General features: G+C 45.7%; 1 protein-coding gene across 7 annotated transcripts in view; it reads left to right on the plus strand.

The window, feature by feature from the left end:
* The first annotated feature begins 1,914 nt into the window (after nucleotides 1–1,914).
* The window catches only part of RNF19A (ring finger protein 19A, RBR E3 ubiquitin protein ligase), a 91,815-nt gene continuing 78,106 nt past the window's right edge, over nucleotides 1,915–15,623 (plus strand). For 2 of the 7 annotated variants that reach the window (XM_084621861.1, XM_084621863.1), the window contains exons 1-3: nucleotides 2,837–3,072; nucleotides 6,029–6,185; nucleotides 8,173–8,293. The gene's annotated coding sequence lies outside the window, so the exon portion shown is untranslated. Of the gene's footprint in view, nucleotides 2,007–2,398; nucleotides 2,489–2,598; nucleotides 2,738–2,836; nucleotides 3,073–6,028; nucleotides 6,186–8,172; nucleotides 8,294–15,623 lie in introns of those variants that run through there. The other 5 variants (XM_084621864.1, XM_084621860.1, XM_084621865.1 and 2 more) reach the window with 4 other exon arrangements.

A 15,623-nucleotide genomic window follows, 5' to 3' on the forward strand; every position in this document is an offset into this window, starting at 1 on the left:
GCTGCCAAAATCTTAACAACTGGTTCCCTCCTCACTCCATGAGGGGGTCGTTGCCCACCCCCGCTCCCTGGGACTCCTGCCACATCCAATCCCCCACGTTCCTTGATGCGCCCCCCCCAGGACCCCTGCCCCATCCACCCCCCCTCCCCTGTCCCCTGACTGCCCCCAGAACTGGGCAGGAGGGTCTCATGGGCCACCGTAGTGGGTGCCACCCCACCCCTAAGAGCCAGAGGGACCTGCTGGGGGGTGAGGTGGGGAGTCCCGGTGGTGCTTACCTGGGGCAGCTCCCAGGAAGCATCCAGCAGGTCCCTCTGGCTCCTAGGGGCGGGGGAGCATAGCTGGGGGGGAGTAAGGGGAGTGGCCGCTCCCCTCACTGATCACATCAAAAGTGGTGCCTTAGGTGTGGACTCCCTGGGTGCTCCGGGGCTAGAGCACCCACGGGGAAAATTTGGTGGGTGCAGAGCACCCACCGGCAGCTCCCCACCCCGTGCCCGGCCCCAGATCACCTCCGCTCCTCCCCTAAATGTATCGCCCCGCTCTGCTTCCTCGCCCCCTCCCCAGGCTTCCCGTGAATTAGCTGTTCGTCGGGAAGCCTGGGAGGGCTGAGAAGCAGGCAGTGGCAGCTTCACACTCAGGCTGAGGGTGGCGGAGGCGAGCTGGGGTGGGGAGCGGTTCCCCTGCGTGCCCCCCGGGTTACCTGCTGCGGCGCGGGCAGCCCGCCTCGCACCCCCCGCCCCAGCTCATCTCCGCCTCCCTGGGCCTGAGTGCGAAGCCGCCGCCGGCTTCCTGCGCGAACAGCTGATTCGTGGGAAGCCTGTGGGGGGCAGAGAAGCAGGGCGGGGCGGCGTGTTCAGGGGAGGAGGCGGAGACAGAGGTGAGGTGAGCTGGGGCTGGGGTGGGGCGGGGAGCTGCTGGTGGGTGCTCTGCACCCACCAAATTTTCCCCTTGGATGCTCCAGCCCTGGAGCACCCATGGAGTTGGCACCTAAGGCGCCACTTTTGGCCGGTTAAATTTAGAAGCCCTTTTAGAACCGGTTGTCCCTTGCGGAACAACTGGTTCTAAAAGGGCTTCTAAATTTAACAACTGGTGGGAACTGGCTCCAGCTCACCATTGCATGAAGGTCAGTATGAGAAGAAGAGATAAATGGAGCAATAAGACAAGGGGAAGGGGCAACATGCAGAATGTAATGGGTGGGCAGGAGATGAGATGTAGGCAGCTGAAGTGCTAACCAGGGCCTTGAAAGTGAGGTAGAAGTGTTTGAACTTTGTCTGAAAAAAGTCTGGGTATTGGTTAAGGAACTTGAGTGGTGTGATGTGGTAGAAGAGGCAGATGATTACTTGTGTTACCAGATGTTGGAATCTGGGAGGCCAGAGGAGATTACGGTAAACCAAACAAGAGAGAACAGTGGTTTGAATCAGGGTTTTGGCAAGGAATACAGAGAAGTGACAGATTTTAAATTCTGCAAGGATTGATAGGAACATGAAACAAGTGCTGACAGAAAGTTCCACTGATTGTGGAATTATGTAAGAAGAAACAAGACTTTTTTAGAATTATTTTGAAAGTTTATTTTTGAAGCAACAATATGAAGGACAGAAATGAAGGAAAAGTCTGTATTTTGCTACATGTAGTTTGTGCTAATCAGCACTCAACAATGTTGCCCTACAGAAACGCTCCAATAGTTCATTCTTCTCACTGCACTTTTACGTTTTAATGGGTATGAAGTCCACAGAATAGTAAATAATTACTTTGTGTTGGTGGTGCTGCTGCCAGCAAAACTGTGAAGTCCCTGCACACTAGTTCAGTAAATCAGTTTCATGCTTGGATAAATTAACATTAATATTGCCCTAAATCCTCTTGCAAATAAATTAAACTGCTCCCTTTCCTCCTTTGTTTTCAGTGACAGCAGGGGTGGCCAAAATGCAGCCTATGGAGTTCTACAAAGGAGCTCCAGGCTGCTTGGCTGGAGATGGAGCATCACATGCTGGGAGCGGTAATCTCCTAAATGGGTTAGCACTTTCTTGTTTGGAGTTTGTCTAGTGGGACCAACTAATGTGGTATGGTATTGCGACATAATGCTGTGTCACCCAGGCTGCCTTAAAACAGCAACAAGCTATTACTTGGTGACAAGTCATGACAAGACAGTCTTCTGGTTCCAAAAGCTGGGTGGAGTGCTAAGTGGGGGTGGCCTGGGAGTGATGTTGGATGGATGCATGCACAGGCTTTTCCTTCTTTAAGACGGGGAGCGCCGCCAACTCTTGTGATTTTTATCATGGATCTCAGGATATTTGGTGTTTTCCTTTAAAGCCCCAGCTCTTGGAGTCGTGAGCGTTTGTTTTTAAACAAATCAGGGTGGTTTTAGCCCTCTTCATAATGGGGGTGGGGGTGGGGAGAGACTTAAGAAGATAAAGTAGGGTCCCAAGACGCAGCAGGCAAATACAAGGAATCCCAAACTGCTTATTTTCTAGCAGCTCCTGATTTGAGCCCAACGGTAAGTGTGCTCGGGGGAAGGGGGGCTCCTGGCTTTTGAATGCCTGGGGTTGGCAAGAGGCCTCCGCTGTGAGGGGTGGCAGGCAACAAGTCACCCCGATGGGAAGTCAGGGGAGCTGTTCAGTGTGTGTGTGGCGGCGGTGGGGGGCTGGCTCGGCATGAAAACAGCCCGTCCCAGCAGCTCGTTACCCCGCCCGCAGCCAGGCGGCAGGACGAGGGCCTCGGGGCAAAGGGCCCCGCCGCGTGTGAGGTGAGCCCCGCGCGGGGGTGGGGGCTCGGAAACCAAGCGGCCCGGCCCGGCCCGGCGCAGCCCAGCTCGGCCCGCCCCGGTCCCGGCAGCGCCGCCTCCTGCCCCTCCCGCCTCACACACAGACGCTTCCTGCGCGGGGCCGGGCGCAGCGGGGTCGCGGCGGCGGCTGCCGAGTTAAAGGTCCGGGGGCCGGCCTGGCGCGGCTGCAGGGGCCCCTGCTGCCCGGGGAGCGGCCCGGACGCGGTCTCCGCGGCGTGCCCGGCAGGGAGCCGCCCGAAGCGCCGGGGAGGCGCGGGCGGAACCGCCTCTGGACAGGGCCCCTCGGGCCGGGGTCGGTAAGTGAGAGGCTGGGCAGGTAGCGCGTCCCCAGGCCCCGGGCGGGATCCCCGCTGCCCCGGGCGCTGGCAGCGGAGCAGCGTCCTGGCAGCCGGAGGCGGCGGCGGCGGCGGCGGCTCCTCACATTACTGGCGGGTGAAGTCATCGTGTCCATTGTCTCCCGTCAGCTCCCGGCCGGGCCGCCAGCGGGGGGAGCCCGGGCTGCGGCGCCGAGGGGGGCGCGTCCCCCTCCCTCGCCGCACACAGCCGGGAGCTCTGCCAGGGCCGAGCTGGGGGGCGCCGCCGCGCTGTGGCCCCGCACGGGGTGGGTCAGGCTCTGCTAGCGGGGGCCGAGGCTCCCCCTAGGGCGAGGGGGCCTGGGAATGGCTACCGGGTGGGGAGACGTTACTAGCCCCATGTCCAGTTTTGCCATTAATCCCCAGGCGGGGAGAGACTGTGAGGAACCCCCCCCTTCCCCAAAAATCATTGTGGGGCGCCTGTAGCACCCACACCTGGAAATGGGTCTGGCGCAGCGACTAACACATGCCTTTTGAATTGAACCTTAAAAGTAACCCTGGGTGGAGAGCGGGAGGGAGACTAATGCCCCCACCACAAGAGACTGGATTACATCTACTTAAGACCCATCATCTATGTAATGGGCCAGTGCTAGTGTAGACAAGCCTCCAGGGGCTGCTGCTGGCATGTTTAATATGTGGACCTGATTGGAGGGTAGTTAAGTGGTTAATGCCCCTTGGTGCCTTGTCTATACTAGCATTTTTACCAGTGAGTTTGCACTGGTGGTAATGTAGGAGCGGGAGATTTTCCCCCAGAAAGTCTGGTGTGGACACAGCCATAGAGCCTTAAAATTAGTGGGTGAGGGTGTGGTTGGGCTAGGAAAATAGAGCTGGAAACACAACCTTAAAATGAAATATCCAGGGAGGACCCCCACCCCACCAAACAAATGACTGAGGGACCTGAACTGGTGCAGGTCTGCAGGTGGCATCCCCTGGGGCTCTACCCATAAATAAGGACATAAGGGGCAGCTCTGCTTGAGGGAGTCTCCTATGTCTTTTGGTTATGTTTTAAGAAGCAAGATGTAGAACGCTAGTATCTGCATGGAGCAAACAAGCAGGGGAGGAGATTGGCATTGGTATTCTTGAGGATTCTTAATACAATATGACTATTTCCACATGGTGGGCACAACAGCTTTCATTTCTGTTAATGTTTTAGCGGGCATTGGTTTTGATTAGTGTTTTATATCAGCTATTCCTCAAAATGTGATGCTAATCATCACCAAGGTCAAAATTGTGAAAAGGGCAAAGTGTATTTGAGGAGTGGGGAATTGCAGGGCTGAATGCTACAGATAGGTCTAATCAGAACCTTAGATTTTCTTCTTTTATTTCCCTGGATATTTTTCTTTTGTCCCACTCACCTCCAAATAAAACTTCTAAAACAGTATTGCCAGTGGAAAGGCTGGATTTCAGCATATGGTGAGATACTTTTCACTGTGTCCACTGCAAAGGAAGGTTTTCAGTTTAGTATTATGATTGAGAATGAAATGTTCTAATTCAGTTTTTTCAAGAGATCTGTCAACTGACTTGTGGATCAAATCTGAGGGATCCAAATGGGAGTAAAATATAAAATGGAAATTGCACAAAAGTGGCAAAATTCATTTGCAACTACAAAAATGGTGATGGCCTTATGTGACTGCACTGTTTTGCTAAATTTTACTCATGTTGAACTGTGAAACTGTGTTTGAAGCAGTTTATGTAGCCCAGTGCACATGTAAGTGTAGTTAAAAATCAGGAAAACGTGTAGGCATTTTGTTTTCTGTATTCCCAGAAAATTAGTGCTGTTTTGCATTTTATTCAGATTGGAAAATGAAAATAAACCAGTCAGTTTCACTTTCTCTTGCACAGGCAGTAATGCTGCTGCCTTTTGGGACTACAGTTCTACAGAAAAAGGCTTATGTTTTAAAAAAAAAGAATACATTAGTCTTGAAATTAGAAAAATCTGGCAAACATTTCTGTTTTATCAACACCCCCCTCCACCCCCCCCCCTTTTTTTTTGAACAAAATATAAATATTAAGGTAAAAAGTAGTCGTCGCTTTTAAATGATCTGAAGTCTTGGGCCTTGCTCAAGCTCTCTGCATTTCCAGCCATTCTTAGCTTTGCAAAAATGAGGATAGGTTTGATCATTAATTCTAAAATTGGGAACTGAAAAATAACTGTGTCTTATATATGCAAAATGGCAGGACTTGTATGCAAGAGTCATCAGAATTCTTAAATTTCTGTTTAGTTATGACAGCAGTGGATCAGGAAGAGGGAAGGTATTTGACGGATGCAAATGTGTACCTTTATAAAGTATGTCTGTCTTGTCCCCTGAGTTAACAAAATGTTATGACTGTTTCCCTTCTTATTTGTCCAGTAAGTAGGTTGCTCTTCCATACATCTTATTAACTTCCTTTCCCCCCTGCCCCTTTTACCCTGTTGTGGTACCCACCACAGTGCTCTTGCGGGCAGGACATCTGAATCCTTCCTTAGTACTAAAAATCCTGCGTTGAGGCCAGTGACAAAGGGGCTGTGAGCTTTCAAGTGCAGCAGCTATTTTTTTTGCACCCATGTCCTTTTATGCCCAAGTGCATTGTCTCTGGTATGTTGTTACTTTATTCTGGCCCTTGGCCTTGGAGAAATCATTCTCTAACATGCACCCTGAATTATAATGCAGTCTGCTGTCGATAAGTCACCAGATTTTGGAGAAGAATTTTTAATAATTAAAACAGGAGCATAGACACACAAGCACTTAAATTCCAAAGTGTTTGGTCTGACTCCTAATCTGTAACAGGAGCCAAGGCTCAAACTGATTCTTGCTTACGGTTAATAAAAGTTCTTCATAGGACCAGTTCTAATGTTCTATGGTTGTTTACTCATAAGGGAGCTAATTTTTATTTTCCTTTCCCTCTGTATTTATTCCAGCTGTAAGTTTCCAGTGTCACTTCTGCATTAGCTGATGGAAGATGTGTAACTATGGATGAACCAATGCACATGCACAACTTCAAGATAAAAATGGTGTTGTATGTTGAATTGCTAAGTACAACTCACTTGCACAGGGAGATAAACTTCCACCAAGAAGGTAACAAGATGCTTTAAGCTTTGTTTTTCAGTGACTTGTGATATTTTTATTTTCTGTAATAAAAAGCTACATAAATACCTAGTAGAATACAAATTTTTTAGTACATTTGATTAGTGGCAGAAGGTGACTTTTTTTTTTTCCTTTGACTCAGACTTATATGCAATTTGCCTTCTTGATACTCAGTCTTCCATGTTTTGTGTGTGTTTTTTTTGTTTTAATCTTGAGTGAGGACATTTTCAAGAAAAACACGAGATATGGCTATCGTTTCATTTGTAGATTTCTATTAGTCTGTTATACAATAAACTAAAACTAGAAAAATGGGAAAAAAATCAATAGCCATAAAAGTACTAATCACTTATCAAATATAGATAAATGACCCAAGCTAGGATCTTCCAAACTAAGGACCATTGCTAAAAAGAATACAGTTATGATCCCATATAGCCACTACCCTCAGTACTTTCCTTATCAGAAGGGAAGGATTGGCAACATTATTAAAATGTAACTACATTCTGGTGTTCTATAAAAGTTTTCAGTGAAAACAGCTAACTTCTGAACATTTTTTTGAGCAGACAGGGCCATCCTTACCCAGTTTCTAGAGCTCAGGGCATAATATTCTGTGGGCTTGCGGGGCCTTTTACCAATGAAAGAGCCTTACACAGCAATATCCTTAGCCTCTATTTATTAACAGTTACCAAAACAGAATGCATATGCTAAGCATATATAATGATCACCACTCCCAATAAGGCAGATGAACTTTTCCTAGTGGCCAGTCAGGATCTGGTCATCTGGAGACTCCAGCGTCTGCATGATATAGTTGGCAGGGTATTGAGGACTGGCAGCTCTGATCTTGGGTTGTGTCCTGGAGTTGGTTCCAAAGAACTTCCTTTTGGACCCCAGTTTACGTTGTTAAACTTGAGTCCTGCTTAGCTAAACCTTAACCAATCATTTTAAACTAAAGTACTACAAAACCGTATTTTTAACCAATTCTAGCCCCTTACGAAACAATATTTTATCCAATCATACCCCACCACCTTAGTTGATTTAAATCTTGCAAAATTAGTCATGCAACAGACAAACCATGCAGTTAAACAATAGAGAAATAGGGACCATAAAAACAAAACAATAAAGAACTATAGATTACACATTCACAACTTTTGAGAAGTGGTTCCTTGCCAGACAGAATGCTATCAAACAAAGTTTTCTTTAAACATCTTAAGATTTGTTTCTTTATCTGGTGATGGTGGGTACTATTGGGACAGGAGCACCTTCTTAACAGCCCAATATTTCATTGTTTTGATGTAATTTAGATGGAGTGTCAGGATGAGACGTTCTGCTCCTTGGCTCATGGCTGCTGCTGTCCTAATGCAGAAAAAGGCTTCAGACCTCACAAAACATGTCTTCAGAAAGACAATTGAAAGGTGCCCATCAGGAATTGAGTTTGCTGCAGCTGTGCTTATCATAGCTTAACTGTTCCTTTATACTTTCTAAGTAGTTCTTCCTGACATACACTTCATTTTATCCAAATAATCTAGAAAATACTCTATAAAACACCTACTGGCTTTTAATGTGGTAATTGACATAGCTCTGGACTTTCTAAAGCTGCCAAACAATGTTATGGCCATCTCATTTGTAGTCCACTGGATTTTCTGGCACGTGGGGGATGGAGCTTTTCTTTTAAACTAAAGCTCATTGCCCTTCCCTTCAGTAGTCCCACATATTTTGTGGAGGAACTAGACTATGCCCTCAGGGCTGTTTCTATGGAATTCTCTCATTTTATCCTTTTCACAAATTATCCGTGTCACCTCAAGTTTTGGGAATTTTTTTTAAATGAGTATCAATTTTAGCAGTTGACTACTTTAATCAGATTTCATTGAGAATAAATTGGCTGTTTTGATGGAATCTGGGCAAAAATTATTTCAAGTCAGTGATGCCTTCTAGTTTTGAAGAAAAGGTACTTGACAGAATGACACTTTTTTTTCCAAAACAGGAAAAACTTCCTTTTCTGCCAAAGCTCCAAGACATCAGCACAGCCATGTTCCTGTTTCCATATGAGTAGCTCCTGGGAGCCAGCTTTATCCCATTTAATTTTTGGAGAAACAGCTTTCAAGGTGAATTATAATGGTTGTGAACCTCAAAGAGATCATTTTATTAAAGACTAGAGGTTTGGGCTGGAAACTGTGCCATGTGAACATGGGTTACTGAACATAGGGATTTTACAGTGCCTATCAACTTAAGGGAAGCTTACTGTCAAGTTTCTATCATTACAGCACCAGTGTTCCTAAAGTATGGTATACCAGGAGTATATTTTTTTATTCCCTCCCTCCCCTTTAAACACTGTCTGCAGAACCTGAACCACAATCATGATGATGACGACAGTTGTAGCCCTTCAAAAAGGGGAGATGTTGATGGGGCCCTACCTAGACACTTTACTCATCCAGTTCCCTTTCTGTGAAGGAACAGAACTTTCAGTATATTCTAGTTAACTAGCTTAGTGGTAAACAGGAATGGGCATGAGGGAGAATGTTGACTGATACTTCTGCAGTAAATCTTTTTCTGGAGACTCCGATAAGACATCAAAGTAGAAAATTTTTTTTCCCCTCATGAAGAGGGTGGAATAAACTGATCCATTCAAACCAGATAGTTTCAGTCTTCAACTACACCAGTCCCCCAGAGCTTCAAGTCACCTTTTCAGGCTTGAGGATTTGGTGCTGTACGCTGTCCAGACTTCAAATGCTGCAACTCTTCCTGTCAGTACGATCTCTTCTTAGTCCCTCTCATTCTGTGATACTTTAATCACTGAACAGCCAGACATGGTAGAAGTGTCTTTTTGGTTATAATTGGACTGACTGCATGTTATAACAGAAACCAGCAGGCTGTTTGGAAATCCACTTAGGCGCCAGGATGACCTAGGCCCTTCGCTTCATCATCTAGGTAAGCATACTAATGCTGGTTGTCCTGTCTTCCAAACATGTAGCACCACAGGACATCTGACTTTGAACGGATGGTATGTCTGTAGTGGCCTAGCCCAATTGGCAAGGGGATTGAAGAGTAGAGCCCAACAGGAAACTGGTTCTTTTGGTCAGTTGTGCAGAAGTATCCTCGCCTCCCCCCCATCTGCTCTTCATGTTTCCAGAGCCAACAGTTTTACAATAGACTTGCTGATTTGCAAACAAGTTCAGCTGTGAGATCTGAGTCTGGAAGCTAAATTCTTTAATCTTGACCAATTAATAATGTATCTTCAAGGAAGATTTCTTTTCCACAAAGGAATCAATGTCCTGCATCAAATACCTCACCCTAGGAGATCTAAATCAGTACTCCATTCTTTATTCTTTTGCTGTTCAACCTAGGAATACACTGCTTATTTATTACTTTTCTCCAGGTGGTACTTTGCACTTGTCTCAGCTTCCTACCAAAAGTGATCTTTTTCCCCTGCTTCCACATAAGGGTATAGCTATTTACTTTTGTTGCCTTTATAAATTAAATAGCAAGATACTTGTATTTTGTTTTAATATTAGGAGAGCCTAAATCATGTCTCCAGAGGAAGTCAGAAGCCCTGTTCATTCAATTTGAAGGTCATAAATGGAGCTGCCACATTTTCAGATTGTCTAACCAAATGGACCCTGAATGGTATCCAGAGCCTACAAAGCCAAAGTGCTGGTGTGCCTGGGAATGTGTAAGATTCCCCATTCAAGCATCCTAGGCTAGGAGAATAGAGAGAGGAACAGTGCAAAGCTACCTCCTGGTGATTCTTCCCCATTTTCCAAAACTCTGTGGTCTTAAATGTCTGTACCTGAACTGATACTGCATTTGGTCACTGGATGCCAAGAATATTTCTCAGAGTTCCTACCTGACTCCTCCTCCTTCTTCTTGCCACCTTTGCTTGTTCCCCTTTTTGTTGCCCAGGTTTACATTTTCTTGTGTGGTGGACTTCTAGTCCCAACTCTTATCTGCATTAGTGGCAGCGAGTCTCAGAAAAATGAACCTTTCTACCTCTTCTGTGATCTGACACCATTGCAGACACCCAACCAGAGTAAGAGTACAAGAAAGCCTCTAAGTCTCAATGGAGGAATACAGAGTTTTCACTATTAACAATTAAGTGACAATTCCAGGATAAAGTAGATCATGGATTAACTAATTTGTTTTCAGCTGTGGAAAACTCAACAGGAATAAAGAGAAGGATGCACCCTTCCTTGCAAGAATGCAAAATATCTTCACTGGGACAATCTGCACCTTGCCTGACTAAGGAAGGAAGAACAAAAACTCTTGTTTTCAGCACTTGTTTAGCCAGATCATAGAAAAACAGCTACACAGATAAATTTCTCCTGTATTGCCGATTCAAGGTATTAGACGTTATTTGATTAAAAAAAATGTTCAAATCATGGTTTCCACAATACTTGTTTTTTGTTTTCACTACCTGCAGTATAACTAGTGTACTTTTAAAGCTAGATCTTTTGTTTTCAAAAGACTTGCAAGGAAGGTCATGCAATAATACTGCAGACTTGATTAGGTTTTTTTAGTTAGGTGATTAACATTGCCGGGGGCTTACTAGGCCTGAAAGTAGTGCCATTATGATAGAGAAGATGTATGGATAACTAAGCAGTAAACTGCAGCAAGGTATATTCTATAGGCCATATATATATATTTTTTTTTTTTGCAAAGCTTCTTTGACTTCATTGCAGTTATGCTTTATTTAGCTCTGTTTGGCTGTTGATTCATGCCTTTGGTTTGTGCTGCCAACCACCAGAGCAGTGCATCAATAGTAAAGAAATGCATATCTTTGACATGTTTTAGTGCTACTGAAGTACATCAAAAATATAGCGGACAGTTTTGATCATTTAATGGTAGTGTGTTTGGGGATTGAAAGGAAAATAATTTCACTATGCTTAAAAAAATTTCAGAGAAAAAGTTAGAACTATAAAGGGAGCAGGGCTGGGGGCCTCCAGTTTTCAATACAGGAGACCATATGGCAGTGGAAGTTAAAGGAAGCTTAAGTAGATTGTTAGAGATACTCGATCCTGAAAAGATTGAGGCACATGCTGAACTTCACTCATGCGAATAGTCTGTTTCAGGTCAGTGGGATGACTCAGATATGTGAAGTTAAACTTGTTCCTAAGTGTACACTTTTCTTTATCAAAATGGTCTTAAACAAGGAAGCTCAGAGATGAATGACTGGAAGATAAACCATGTTTGAGTGACTTCCAGTTATGTGCATTTAATTCATTTGTCAGTGATGAGCAGTACCAGTGTTGCATTCATTAGTAGTTGGTACATTAATCTCAAATCACCAGAAAGGCCAAACTAACTAATCAGAGTATGGCTTTGAACAATAATTCTTCTTAGAGTAATTTTACATGTCTATGCCATAGTAGGTGTGTGCGCGCGCGCCTTTGGCACAATTGTCAGAGGACCTTTTCCCCTCAGCAGTACTGGTCAGGGCAGCTCGAGTGCCCTCCATCACTGTGCACCACTGCCTGCTGGTATAAGAGGGCAGAGCTGCCCCTGAGTCCACTCGGTTCCTACTGACTGCCAATGATGGTTGTTGAAGTGCTTCCAGACTTGCTCTTGCAAGTTTATTTCCTTCACTCTTTATCTGTGGTATGTTTCTCACTTAGTAGTTAGAGGTTTTACCCAATTTTATTTTTGATATTAGAGCTATGCCTCACTCTCTGGGGACCAAGTCCTGCTGGTTGTATGCCAGACCGATGCCAGTCAGTGACCTGCACCCCAGTTGCCTGAATTTTCTGTCTGGGGGTGTCCCACATCAGTGACAAGTATCACATTTGCAGAGGGTTTAAGGCTCGCTCAAAGACAGAGCAGCAAAACTTAAGTGTCTCCTTATGGAGGTGGCACTTTGCCCTCCATAGAAGCTGTCCGGTTCAGAACATACTCAGAGTATGGCGATATTGGAGCAGAGTGTGCCTCCCAAGATGTCTTCAGCACTAAGTTCTATGTCTCCAGTACCGAAGAAGAGACTCCGATCTGAGAAGGACCCGGTACCTCATCCAGCTAAAAGCAAGATCTCTGGGAGGGACTCTGAGGGGAAGCTTTCCCTAGAGTGTTCCTCTGCTGCAAAGACAAGTTAGTCAACTCCAGAACCTGTGCCAGGTCCATCGAGGCCAACCCCTGAAGTTTCTATTTGTTAGACCCAAGACCCAGTCCTGGTATTGATGCCAGCACAAGCATATGCTTCTACAAAAGAATTACTTAACCTTTCTGTACCAGTGTCCCCATCTATGCAGGAGGGGTTTCAGATGGTATCCGTGACTGTAATCCGTACTCTAGCCCCACAAGAACATTCAAATATCAATGCTACTTCTGGTACCTAGGAGGCCAGTATATTCCAAGGGCAAGCCGCAGTTAATATGCCCGGTAATGCCACCTCTGGGTTTGGCTTACTTGTCTCCTGTCCACACTGGTTCTGCTCCACCGTGATTGCAGGACTCAGTCATCTTTGTCAGATTCAGAAATGGGGCCCACCACCAGGTCTGTGGCCGTTCTGGACACTATGGGGTGTCCCTCCCCTTGATAGAACCTCTCCTCACCTGTCTGACTTGACTTCCTCGAGGGTGCACCAGGTTCATCAGTACCACAGACTGGGTTCTTAGATAACCAGTACCATGCAACTGGCAGTTGCTTAGATGGCTTCTCCACTGAAAGAGGCAGATCAATCATTGCCTCAGTGTCCTGGTGTGTGTCCTTCCTCATCTCCAGATGAGTTTGTAGAAACTGTGAGCAATTTTTTTCCCCCCAGCACCAGAGGATTACAGGGCTCACAAAGAACTGCTTAAAAAAGGACTCAGATATTCAAGCAGAAGAGGTTCACCAGAAATCCCACAAGCCAGTAGACATTTTAGCTTCTGCGGGACCCTCCCAAGTGGTGCTTCTGATTAAGCAATTCTGGAACCAGTTTAAATGCTTTGGCAGACCCCTTCTACTGCCTTCATTGAAATAGACAGAGAGGAGATACTATGTCCTTCTAAGGCCTTCAAAGACCTCTTCTCTTACCTGCCCCTTGTCTCTTGGGTGGTGGCAGCAGCTGAGTAGCGGGAGAGGCAGGGTCTCCCTGCATTGACTCCAAAGAGTAAAGAATCAGAGGCTGGACCTGTTTGGTCATAAACTTTGACAGAAGGGCTGCAGCAAAGAATTGCTAATCAGCAAACTCTCCTAAGTTGTAACAACTTCGCCCTATGGGAACACATAATGAAGTTAAGCTACAAGAGAACTCCAGGTGAGAGTTCACTCTTATGGTAGAGAAGAGTAAGCTGGTGTAAAGGACAGCTCATCAAAACAGTTTGGATGCAGCAGACTCAGCAGCTTGTTCCATGGCATCTGTTATTTTTGAGGTGGTGTTCATGTCTGTAATTCTCTGGTCTCCCTCTTGTAGTACAGTAGGCCATCCAGGATTTGCCATTTGAGAGTCCATCCCACTTTTTGGAAAAGACAGACGATAAGCTGCGTAGCCTAAAAGATTCAAGGGTAGCACTGAAATCCCGTGGAATTTACACATGAGCAACGAAGAGGAGAGGATTCCAGTCTTAGTAGGCTCATAGATATAAGAGCTTTATACCTTGGCCCCAAGACCTGCTGAGAAAAAGGTGCAGGAATTACTGGAGGTGATCACACCCCCCCCCCCCCCCCCCATCGTGCAACAGCAGGTTCCTCTCGACCAACAGCACAGTCTAAACATGCATTTTGACAGGCCTGTCAAGGGCAGCATACCAATACTTGCAGACCGATCTGTTCCTGCCAGTTGTTTATCCCACTTCCTCCATACTTGGACTCATGTCATATTGGATCGTGCAAGCTAAGCATAGTGGATCTGGGGTAATCCCTTGAATTTGTTTTTGTCCCCAGTCTCTCTTCAGGGATCAGTCTCATGAGACTGTTCTTCAACAGAGGGTCCAATCTCTCCTTCTAGCAGGAGTAATAGAGGAAGTTCCTCTATTCCTCGGGGGAAGGGTTTTTATTCCTCTACTTACTTATTCCTAAAGCAAAAGGCAGTCTGACCTATTTTAGGTCTAAGAAAGTAAAGTTTTGCATCGTTACACCTAGCTCCCCTCATTCCTTCCGTGGAACAGAGCAACTGGTATGCTGCCCTTGACTTAAAGGGCACTTACTTCCATACAGTGATTTGTCCAGACTGCTCCAAGTTCCTCAAGTTTGTAGGCCAAATGGAAGCACTGTGAATTGGTAATGTGTTCCATTAGCTATCAACAACCCCTCTTGTTTTCACAAAGTGTGTGGAGTCAGTAACTGAATATCTGAGAAGACTGGGAAACTGTGTATTCCCTTACTTGGGTGACTGGTTGGTGAGGGGCCAGTCTCACTTCCAAGTGCTGTCCAGCATGGCAATCATTCTGGCCACCTTCAATGCATTGGTCTTAGTCGGTTAAGACATATCAATTCTAAAACCTGTGCAAAGAATAGAGTTCATTGGAACACTCCCAGGTGCTATACAAACCAGAGTGTTTCTGCCCCATTCAAGATTCCAAGTGCGCCAAACCCTTTTATTGAATCTAAAAGCATATCCTATTACTACAGCACACATTTGCCTCAGACTTCTGGGGCAGATGGTAGCGTGTACCTCTCTGGCACAACACACCAGACTGCGCCTCAGGAGCTTCAGGGTTGGCTGCCTTCAGTCTGTGTTCCCCATTGTCATTGTCGAGACAGATTATTTCTTGTTCTAGAACTAATTTTGTCCTCTCTGGACTGGTGGACAGGTCCTCAGAACATTTCTACAGGAGTCCTTTTCATTTCTGTGCAGCCATCGCTCACAGATGTCTTGTCTCTGGATTGGGGGGAACGCGCATCAGAATCCTACAGGCGCAAGGGATGTGGCCCTCACAGGATCTGAGGACTCGTACAAACATCTAGAAACTACAGTAGAACCTCAGAGTTAAAAGTATCAGAGGGGGTAGCCATGTTAGTCTATATCCACAAAAACGAGGAGTCCGGTGGCACCTTAAAGTCTAACATTTGTTTGGGCATAAGCTTTTTGTTTTTTACCCACAAAAGCTTATGCCCACATAAATCTGTTAAGTCTTAGAGTTACAAACACTTCAGAAATGGAGGTTGTTGGTAACTCTGAACAAAAACGTTATGGTTCTTTCAAAAATGTACAATTGAATATTGACTTAATACAGATTTGAAACTTCACTATGCAGAAGAAAAATGCTGCTTTAAACTTTTTTTAAAGTAAAACAAGCACAAACCATTTCCTTACCATGTCAAATATTTTTTTAAATTTTCCCTTTTTTTGCCATTTAACACAGTGCTGTACTGTATTTGCTCCTTTTTGTCTCTGCTGCTGCCTGATTGTGCATTTCCAGTTCCAAATGAGGTCTGTGGTTGGCCAGTCAGTTTGTAACTTTGAGGTTCTACTGTATGTGCTACCCATCTAGCCTGCTCAGCCTTCTGTCCCCGTGTTCTCGGCGG

This window comes from Lepidochelys olivacea (assembly GCF_965140295.1).
Source record: "Lepidochelys olivacea isolate rLepOli2 genome assembly, chromosome: 2".
In the NCBI taxonomy this organism is placed as follows: domain Eukaryota; kingdom Metazoa; phylum Chordata; order Testudines; family Cheloniidae; genus Lepidochelys; species Lepidochelys olivacea.